The sequence below is a fragment of the Elaeis guineensis genome, chromosome 1, assembly GCF_000442705.2.
Source record: "Elaeis guineensis isolate ETL-2024a chromosome 1, EG11, whole genome shotgun sequence".
In the NCBI taxonomy this organism is placed as follows: Eukaryota; Viridiplantae; Streptophyta; class Magnoliopsida; order Arecales; family Arecaceae; genus Elaeis; species Elaeis guineensis.
The window spans coordinates 166,802,778-166,813,496 of NC_025993.2; the positions used below are offsets into that span (position 1 = coordinate 166,802,778).

Consider the following 10,719-nt stretch of genomic DNA (forward strand, 5'->3'; position numbering starts at 1 on the left):
ACAAGGTTCACCAAAGCTTTCAGCTCAGATATAAAGCTGATGGAACCATGGACTCGGTCTCGAACAAAGAGAGATCTTCTGCTTTGTCTTCATGTTGAGCCCACAAATCCAGTGAAGATTGGGTTATCGGAATTTTGATTGAAGTTGACATTTTGGATGATTCAACAATGATTGGAATCATTTATATATCCTTCATTAATACCGCTACCAATCTTCTTCAACGCAATGATTAACTTTAGTTTTACCAATACCCTTATGAAGGAAATTCCGAAGTGCAAAATATGGCTTGAGACAAGAATTAAGACACTTTTATCTTAGCTTCTCCATGTGCTTGTTATGGTATCATCATTTTATTATTTATTTAATAATTATATTTGATTTTTTTTAAGATCTGTTTGATTGAGGTATGTCAGATTATGGGATAATCTGATAATTTTTAAAAATTATTTATCTAAAAAAATAATTATGGAGGAAAATAATTTTTATTATGTTCGGTTGGTAGAAAAATTACTATGAAAAATGACAGTTAAAAAAGATTACTATGTTTGGTTCGAGATAAATCTACATAGGGATATGACCAAATTTACAATTGTAACCTTCAACATAAAATAAATTTTTAATATTAGAATAATATAATCATCTCCAATTAATTTTTATGTAATGACACTATAAGAAAAAAAAATTTTCACGAAGTTTAAAAATATCATCAAAAGTTCTCCAAAATATCGCTCAAATCTTTTCACAATGTTTGGCATAACGTCATCAAGATCGTCACGCTAGCCATGTGGCTAATGGTCAATCGCTAATAGTCAATCACGACGTTCGTCATAAAATATCACGAAAAAAATATCAAAAGTGTGATGTATGCTTAAATATCGCGAAACGTAGTTTGATTGAGCGACGTTTCACTAACGTCGTGAAACAAAAATCTTTCATGACATTTCTCAAACGTCATAAAATGTAGATTGATTAAGCGATATTTCACTAACGTCGTGCAATAAATATCTTTCATGATGTCTGACAAATATTATGAAATATGACTGATTGTACGACGTTTTACTAACATCGTAGAATGAACGAGGATCTTTCGCAATATTTTTCAAACGTCACGGAACGATTTTTTTAACATTGCAAAACAAAGATGTTTTGCGACAAGGATGTTTTGCGATAGCCAAATTTTGCTTCATTGATAGTTCAATTGTAATCTATATAAAATATCACATTTTATTATATATATTCAAATACTAAGTAAATCATCCATTTTTAGTCAACAAATCATTCAACAACTAAAGTATGAACTCACATGCAATTCATAATCAAGACGAATCCATACACAAATTTTATAATCCAAAAAATAAATTGTTCAGACATCCAAAGAGATGGTATTTCCAACTAAAAGCATCAAGAAACCATATCTCTACCAAAAGCAAACAATTCACCTCTAACCAAAAGCAAACAAACTCATTATCCAACTGTCTATAGCAAAACAAATGAGTTCATAAGTTGACAATCTAAAGTGCAAAAGGCCGCTCTACCATGTATGTCCTCAAAACCACATTTTCACAAGTTCTTGAATCATGAGATCCCTGTCAAAAAAAATATATAATCAATTAATTGCTTGTATATTACATTAACAAAATATATATATTGTTCTATTATGCTTATAAAAAAGATTTAGGAACACATTAAAAAAATAACTTAAGTAACTTATGTCATAAATCTGATAAAGAGATATTCTGTGATGCACATAAAGCTTCCAAAATCTTTTGTTGACGCTCCATCTGCGTCTTAATGTCTATAATCTCATTCTTCATCTTTTGATTATGCTTTTGAGACTGCTCCAACACTTTTTGAAGTCTCTTCTTAGACATAAAAGAGGAACTCTTCTCTTCTGGATGAGGTCCAACTCCCAACAAAGAAAAGAACAAGGATCTCTCATTGTTCAAACTTGAAACTTCCTCAGTTGTCCAGCATTCCGATCGTTTTGATACTTTCTTCATGTAAAAAGTATGACCTAAATGAAATAGCAAAGAAAAATAAGTTAATACAAAGATAAACAGATTTATTGGCTACATATAATCATCAATGAAGTATATCATATCAAACTTGAGTAATCAAATATTAAATGAAATCTTCTATTTAAAAGACTCGAGAATAGATACTAATATTAGACCTTCGACTTTTATATTCAAAGTAATGAAAGAACCTACAATCTTTGGTTTCTTTATAATTATTCTCCCATACTTGAAAATAAACAATAAAAGGAGATAGATGGAGGCACTGATAAGAAAATATGTAAAACAATATCTAAATGACACTATAATCAATCAAGAAGCAGCAAACTATATATCTATATCCATTAATCAAGAATTTATCAAACCAACCATAATTTAAGTTTTAAAATCAGCCACCATAAAAGATATTATCAAACCAAAATAACCATCATAATCCAAACCAAACCAGCCACCATAATCAACATCCACCATCCTGTAACGAAGTTAGCCACTGTTGACAATGCTATGCCAATAATCTACTTCATGTAAATAGAGACTATTCGTGAGAACATATCATCCATTCCAAAACACTCAATGTACTATAATTTGGTACAGGTAATCATTAGACATGCACATGTATTGATCATAACAAATTGGTCCAACATCTTAGGAGAATGCATTTCTTCATCACTTTTTCTCAATTTGCGGTGTTCCTTCCTCTGAGTAGGATTATTTTGAAGAGCCATGGGTTAGTGCAATTTTCTTGAACGAGGAACATTTGTTTTAGAGGAATCTTCATGTAATGAACTTGCTTGAAAGAAGACATTGCCCTCACACCTATATCTATGCTAAGCACACCATAAATCCTAAATGTCATGTTTGCAATTGGCTTACCTCGATTTAGATATCCATTAAACATCTCAAAAAAAATATTTGGCGATATGCGCTGCACCAAAGCTCAAACAAGTTAAAAAAATGTATTCAATAGCTCCCTTGAAAAAAGAATGTGCACTTGTATCTTTCTTAACTAAGCTATGTAAATATTGTGATGTGATTATACAGATTTAGATTTACTATTTTAAACGAAGGTTCACCATGTCAATCTGAAAAGAAAATGATAAATCCTTCTTGCCGAATTTGCAGTAGTACTAAGAACAGCATAGTGCTGGCCTAGTTCTATGACAAAATGCAATAATGTCATAAACATTACCAATAAATCGTAACAGATTATAAAAGTATTAAGATGCAAAGCATACCTCCCGTGGATGATCTGAAATATAGAATTGGTTGACATTAGAAAGAGAAAAAATTCATCTCACAATTGACAAATTGGATATGAGTCGGTAACTTATCATTCTGTCAATAGCAATAGCAGTCATCTGAGAATTGTTCTTCCAGTAGGAACTGACTTCGTCTGTTAGCAAAACTTGCTTATCATGATTAGGACATAACTTAGCTATGACTTAACCATATCTCTCCAAAACTGTGATTAAATTAGTGAAACTTTTTGAACCAATATCAAGAAGAGTCCGGATGACAACTTCAAGTGAAACATTTAATCCAAAATTAAAAAATCAGCAGACACAATTACTAAATAATTAGAACAACAAAGAAGGAAAGAGGAAGAAGAGGCTTAGATTCATTATTTAATCTATAGCTAAATCAAAATGACTGCAATCGGTTGCCTGTAGAAGCAGACCGTCCAAGATTGCTGCCATTTGAAATAATTGAATCAGCAAAATTTAATCCAAAGTCGTCACAGTCCCTTCATACAAATCTTAAAACAAAAATCTGAAGATAGATATTAAAATTTAAATCCTGGCATGCTACAAAACTATAGCAAGTTGGGCTACCACATAATGAACAAGAAATACTTGCTTCCAACATTCATGGAGTTTGAAGAAGACAAAGGATAGGAGAATCTGAAGATCAAAAGTTCAGAAAATCCTTCATCCCCAATTCTTTTCAATCTCATCTAACATTTTGAAAAAGCAAAGAAACATGCATTGAAGGGTAGGTAAGAGAAATATCTAAATCCTCGATCTCCAAACAATAGATTTCTCATTATAAAAACAAACCACAAATGAATTGTCAACATGAAATCACTTGAGACTCATGATTTAAGACAATAAAGAAAAATCAAACAAAAAAAAAATTAAAAATAGATTTCTCATTGCAAAAACAAAATCACAAACAGATTATAGACGTGAAATCACAGCCAAAGGAGAGGAGGGTCTGGCATGGATTCCCCGTGAAATTTCGACAGCAGATAATCGGAGGAGGGGAGGGAGAGCAGGGAGTCCGATGCGATTCTGGTGAATGACCCATGGCTGATCGGAGACCAGAGGTGGGAAGGGGCCGACCAGGTTTCGAAGATCGACAACCCCCCACAAGAAGAGAGAAAGGGGAAGATCAAATCCGACCGGAGAAAAAATGGGTGCCTACCGTAGGTGGGAATGGGGCCACCTATTTTCGAAGATCGAACTTCGTCGATGAAGAACGGTGACTCCCCATAGGATGCCATAGGAGGTCTCGAGTACGGCCGGCTCCCAGCCAGAGATGGGAGAGCAGCAGGAAGAGGAGAAAGAAGGCCCCGACTAGGCGACTCCCCACAGAACGCCGGTAGTAAGAGAGCAAAACAAGGACACAATGGAGAGGGGTCTCGAGTATGGCCGGCTCCTGATCGGAGATGGAGGAGCAAGAGGAAGAATCGGGATACCCTCGCCATCAGTCGAAGAAGAGAAAAAAGGACTCGGAGTCGGTCGTCTACAGGAGGGAGGGGAGACGATGGGGGGAAGAGCGGGGAGGAGAGGGAGGGAGAGAGAGAGAGGGGAGAAAGAAAGAGAGGGAGACCGAGGGAGAAGGAGGAGAAGAGAGAGAGAGGTACGACGGCCGTCAGAGGAAGGAATCGTCGAAGGAGGCTTTAGTGCTCGAAGAAAAAGGGAAGGAGATCTTGCCTTCTCACGAGAAGAGCCACAGAAAATAAAGATGGAGGAAGACCGGCCATGAGTGAAGATGGTAAGACCATGAGCGAAAATGGTAAGACCGGTGACGACGACGGCGATGGAGGAAGAAGATGAAGGCTCTGTCTCGACTAAAGAAAGACGGAAGTGCCGATGGGAGAAGACAAGACCTCAAAAAAATGGTGATGGTCGGCAGATGGAAGGTCCAAACAGACCACGAAGGTCGGTGACGAACACAGATGAATGGAGGTCATGAGAGGAGGCGAACGGTAGTCCTGAGAGGCTACGAACGGTGGTGGTGGCGAACGGCGGTCCGTGAGAGGAGGCGAACGGCCGAGGCGTGCGTCACGACGGTGAGAGGCGGTGGCATTGGCGAACGACGGTGGTGGCGGCGCATGGCAGGAGGGGGCGGCGTGCGTCGCGACGATAAGAGGCGGTGTTTTGGGGCACGGGTTAGAGAGGCGCACGGGGAAGAGAGGGTTTGTTTTGGGGCACGGGAATAGGGATCGCCGCGGGTCTATTTTGGGGCACGAAGAAGAGAGGCGTGCGGGCTTATTCTGGGGCAAGCGGGCAACAAAAAAAAAAAAAACCATTAGACCAAAACGTGGGCTTATTTGGGGCAAGCGGGCAACTAAAAAAAAAAAAAAAAAATCTAAAATACGGTATTTTAACCTCAAACATCATGTAAAGATATTACAATCAACCACATCTCATAATATCGTCAAATAATTTATATTTTTATGACGTTTCAATTTTTAAATATTGTGAAAGACACAAATTATTATAGTGTAACTATAATCACAGTCCTTTACATTATACTATCTCCATCTTAATTTTTTTATAAAAATTTTTTATTGAATAAATTTGAAAAGACATTATAACAAATTTAATAATTACATATGCAGTTTTATTAGAATATTTTTGTCAAGTATGGATTATCAGTACTTAAAAATTTATCAAATACTAACCCTCCTATGGTATTTATTTTACATTCTTTCTCCGAAAAGTAAGCATGGAGCCCACCAACTTTTTTATCATATCTTTCTTTCCTTTTCATACCAAACATGATAATCTAACGTAAAAATCATTTTCTTATGCCAGATTACTCCCAACCAAATTGCCCCTTCACCGAAACAACCACTTTTTTCGCCAAAATGGTTCAAACCTAATGCAAAAAATAAAAAATCTTTATCCCTGTTGTAGGAACATAGTGAAACAACTTTTTTTTTTCTTTTTTTTACTGGAATTAGGAGGTAGCAAGAAGCCACCCCATGTTATTAAGAGCCAAAAGAAAACACCAAGTTAAATAAAGAACGGTATCCAGAAGAAGGCGAATACAGAAAGCAGAGTACGATAAGGAGGAAACACAGTGCTTTGTTGCCGGGCAATGACAGAAAATTCATGAATTATTTCTTGGCAAGGGGGGGCTCAAACTGGTCCCATAAATCATCAAGACAGGATGCCATACTGAGAGAACAAAGGTGATTCCAAACTGTTGGGTATAAAATACCCACAGCCGAAGTTCTCAGCAGGATTAACCCTTACGGACTCCGTCCGAACTCCCACGGGAGTCGGGCTCCGCCCACAACTTCAACCGCAAGGAGGACTTCGCCCGGACTCCTACGGGAACCGGGCTCTGCCGCCAACTTCAACTACCGGTAAGATCCGCCCGAACTCCTACGGGAGCCGGACTTCGCACCTGACTTTAATTGCAGGGGATTCCGCCCGGACTCCTATGGGAGCCGGGCTCCGCCCACGACTTCAACTCTGAGAGGACTCCGTCCGGACTCCTACGGGAGCCGGGCTCCGCCCACGACTCCAACCTCAAGGAGAACTTCGCCCGAACTCCTACGGGAGCCGGGCTCCGTCGCCAACTTTAACTACCGGTAAGATCCGTCCGGACTCCTACGGGAGCCGGGCTCCGCCCACGACTTCAACTCTGAGAGGACTCCGCCCGGACTCCCACGGGAGTCGGGCTCTGCCCACGACTCCAACCTCAAGGAGGACTTCGCCCGGACTCCTACGGGAGCCGGGCTCCGTCGCCAACTTCAACTGCCGGTAAGCTCCGTCCGGACTCCCACGGGAGCCGAACTTCGCACCTGACTTTAATTGCAGGGGACTCCGCCCGGACTCCTACGGGAGCCGGGCTCCGCCCACGACTTCAACTCCGAGAGGACTCCGCCCGGACTCCCACGGGAGCCGGGCTCCGCCCACGACTCCAACCTCAAGGAGGACTTCGCCCGGATTCCTACGGGAGCCGGGCTCCGTCGCCAACTTCAACTGCCGGTAAGCTCCGTCCGGACTCCCACGGGAGCCGGACTTCGCACCTGACTTTAATTGCAGGGGACTCCGCCCGGACTCCTACGGGAGCCGGGCTCCGCCCACGACTTCAACTCCGAGAGGACTCCGCCCAGACTCCCACGGGAGCCGGGCTCCACCCACGACTCCAACCTCAAGGAGGACTTCGTCCGGACTCCTACGGGAGCCGGGCTCCGTCGCCAACTTCAACTGCCGGTAAGCTCCGTCCGGACTCCCACGGGAGCCGGACTTCGCACCTGACTTTAATTGCAGGGGACTCCGCCCGGACTCCTATGGGAGCCAGGCTCCGCCTACGACTTCAACTCCGAGAGGACTCCGCCCGGACTCCCACGGGAGCCGGGCTCCGCCCACGACTCCAACCTCAAGGAGGACTTCGCCCGGATTCCTACGGGAGCCGGGCTCCGTCGCCAACTTCAACTGCCGGTAAGCTCCGTCCGGACTCCCACGGGAGCCGGACTTCGCACCTGACTTTAATTGCAGGAGGACTCTGTCCGGACTCCTACGAAAATCGGGCTCCGCCCACGACTTCAATCACAAGGAGGACTCCGCCCGGGCTCCTACGGGAGCCAGGCTCCGTCACCAGCTCCGACCGCTGTCGAACTTCAGCCGACGAATCCGCACTTTCTGGTGCAACACAGCAACCCCCACGATCCTACTCCACTTCCTGCGACGGATTTCGCACAGCTCCATCATTCCCTGACAGACCGCTATGACGGCCACGACTCTGCTCCACCTCCTACGACGGATCCCGCGTGGCTCCACTATTTCCTGGCAGATCGCTATGATGCCCACGATCCTGCTCCACTTTCTGTAATGGATACTACGCGATTCTTCCATCCACTGGCAAATCGCGACAACGGACGCCGCTCCACTCCCTGCGGCAAACTCCACGTGGCGCGCTGCAGTGAGGGCCACGGGTCTACTCCACTACTCCTCGCAACAAATTCCTCCTGACGGTGGACGGCCCACTACGAGATGGTTATGAACGTCGCTATCAGTCTGTTGAGCCCTCCGCCTATAAAAAGGGAGACCCCAGATACGTTATTCCATAAGCTCTAGTTTTTTACCCAAAAACTCTGCTAAATTCTCCGTTCGAGTACTCCATTCTTGTTGAGACAGAGAACTGACTTGAGCGTCGGAGGATCTTGTCGGAGCAACCCCACCTCCGGTTTAGACTTCCTTTGCAGGTTCCGACGGCGACCGCGACTCCCTCGACTCCAGCTTCTCCGACGCAAGCGGATTTTTGCACCAACAGGATTGGTGCTAGAGGAAGGGCTTGAACCTTCACAGTACCCTTGTTCTTAAAGGAGCGCTCAACGGAGCCGCCTCCGATCGTCTCCTCTGGCACCCACTCCTTGTTTCCCCCACGGGATCCTTACTTGATGCCTCCCCGCAAGGCATCCACACGACGGTCCACGACCTCCGCGGCCAGATCTCAGGCTCCGACCTCCCCTCCTGTTTCTCAACCTCCTCCTCCTCCTCCGACGGCGGCGGTCAGCGCGGAGCAGTTTGACCTGCTGGCGCAGCAGGTCAGAGGCCTCACAGAAGCTGTGCAGGCTATGCAGCAGCAGCAGCCGCAGGCATCAGTATGCCTGGAAAGGGTGTCCCCAGAACACCAGAATCCGACGGTAGGGCGGGCCACCTGGGCCAGCCACCCCGTCCTTCCTGGGAAAACGAACCCGAGGGTGGAGAGCCCTCAATCGGACCATGACTTCACCCCTAGAAGATCCCTACTCCCATTCTGCCAGAGGACCCTCGAGACTCGAAGTCGGGAGGATTTCCTGGACCGGAGGCTCCAGGAGATGAACCGGTGGATCGAAGAACTCCGCCATGCTCCCCCCGCTTATGGTGAGGATATTTATACTGACCCTCCCTTCTCTCAAATGATCATGCAGGAACCGATCCCGCCAAACTTCAAGCTCTCCCAGTTCGAAAGCTACGACGGGACTTCGGACCCGATTGATCATCTGGAGGCCTTCCGAACGATGATGCTGCTTCACAGCGCTCCCGACGCCATCCTATGCCGGGCCTTTCCATCCACCTTGAAGGGAGCGGTGAGGAACTGGTACTCGGCTTTGAAATCGGGTACCATCTTTTCCTTCGATCAAATGAGCCACCAATTTGTGGCCCATTTTGTCAGCAGCCGGCGCCCCCGGAAGGATTCGGAATCCCTTATCAATATCAAGCAGAGGGAAGGAGAGTTCATTCGGGCCTACATCAATCGTTTCAACATCGCGGCGCTGGAGGTCCGAAACTTGGACCAATCAGTCGCAATGGCCGCTCTGAAGGGTGGCCTTCAAAAGAATGACTTTTTGTTCTTCCTGGAGAAGAAGTACCCCAAGAATTTTGTTGATTTGTTGGCTCGGACTGAAGGATACGCCCGAGCGGAAGAAGCCTTCAAAATGAAGGATGAAGAGACAGTAAGGGAGCGGCGGGCGGGAGACTCGAGTAAGCTCGCAATCGAAAAAAGGCCAAGAGAAGCCCGGCCACGCTCTCGATCCCCTCCTGGGCACAAGCGTGCCCATACCCCACCCCGGGTGCGCAGGCAGAGAAGTCCGGATCGCGGGGTTCCCCACCGGGGAGATTCCGCAACTACGCCCCCCTCAACGTCTCGAAAGCCCAGGTACTGATGGAGGTCGGGGAGCAGCTCCCTAGGCCGGAGAGGATGCGCACGCACCCTGAAAAGCGCAACCCCAACAAGTTCTGTCTCTACCACCGCGACCACGGCCACGACACGGAGGAATGCATCCAGCTCCGGGACGAGATCGAGGAGCTCATCCGACGAGGTCGACTCGACAGGTTCATCCGACGCAGGCCTGAGGGTAGAGAAGATCGGCCAAGGGCCCTTCCACAACCTGAACCACCAAGAAGGGAGGAGCAACCCGGGGACCGGCCTCCCATCGGGACCATCGACTCCATCACCGGAGGGCCTCAAGGAGGAGCAGTCCTTCCGCAACCGTGAAACTCAGGAAACCTGTAAATGTATTACTTACGATTTCACCTTGAATCTAAATTCCTTTCTACTTGACGTGTTTTTCTCATTTGGCATGGATTTGTCACGACTGGATATAACCCCTTCAAACGCCTAAAACAAAGTTATGTTAGGAACGGAGGGAGAACCTCATCCTAACATACCTAAAATGAAAGTCTGATTATCTCGAGATCGGATTGGAGGGAGAGGCCTTACAGCGCCCTAATGTGCCCCCACAGCCATGTCAGGAGCAGGAGGAGGATCTCGTCCTGACATGAGCAAAGTCAAAGGCCCAGTTCTTTTAGACCAGATGGGGGGAGAGGCCTTACAGCGCCCTAATGTGCCCCCACAGCCATGTCAGGAACAGGAGGAGGACCTCGTCCTGACATGAGCAAAGTCAAAGGCCCGGTTCTTTTAGACCGGATGGGGGAGAGGCCTTATAGCGCCCTAATGTGCCCCCACAGCCATGTCA

At 45.4% G+C, this 10,719-nt stretch overlaps 1 long non-coding RNA gene across 1 annotated transcript; it reads right to left on the reverse strand.

The window, feature by feature from the left end:
• Nucleotides 1-1,313: 1,313 nt before the first annotated feature.
• On the reverse strand, nt 1,314-5,571 carry LOC105060275 (uncharacterized). Its single transcript, XR_834401.4, has 2 exons — nt 1,708-5,571; nt 1,314-1,586 (listed from the first exon to the last, which is right to left on the reverse strand). It is a non-coding gene; the product is annotated as an uncharacterized lncRNA (long non-coding RNA).
• Nucleotides 5,572-10,719: the final 5,148 nt, after the last annotated feature.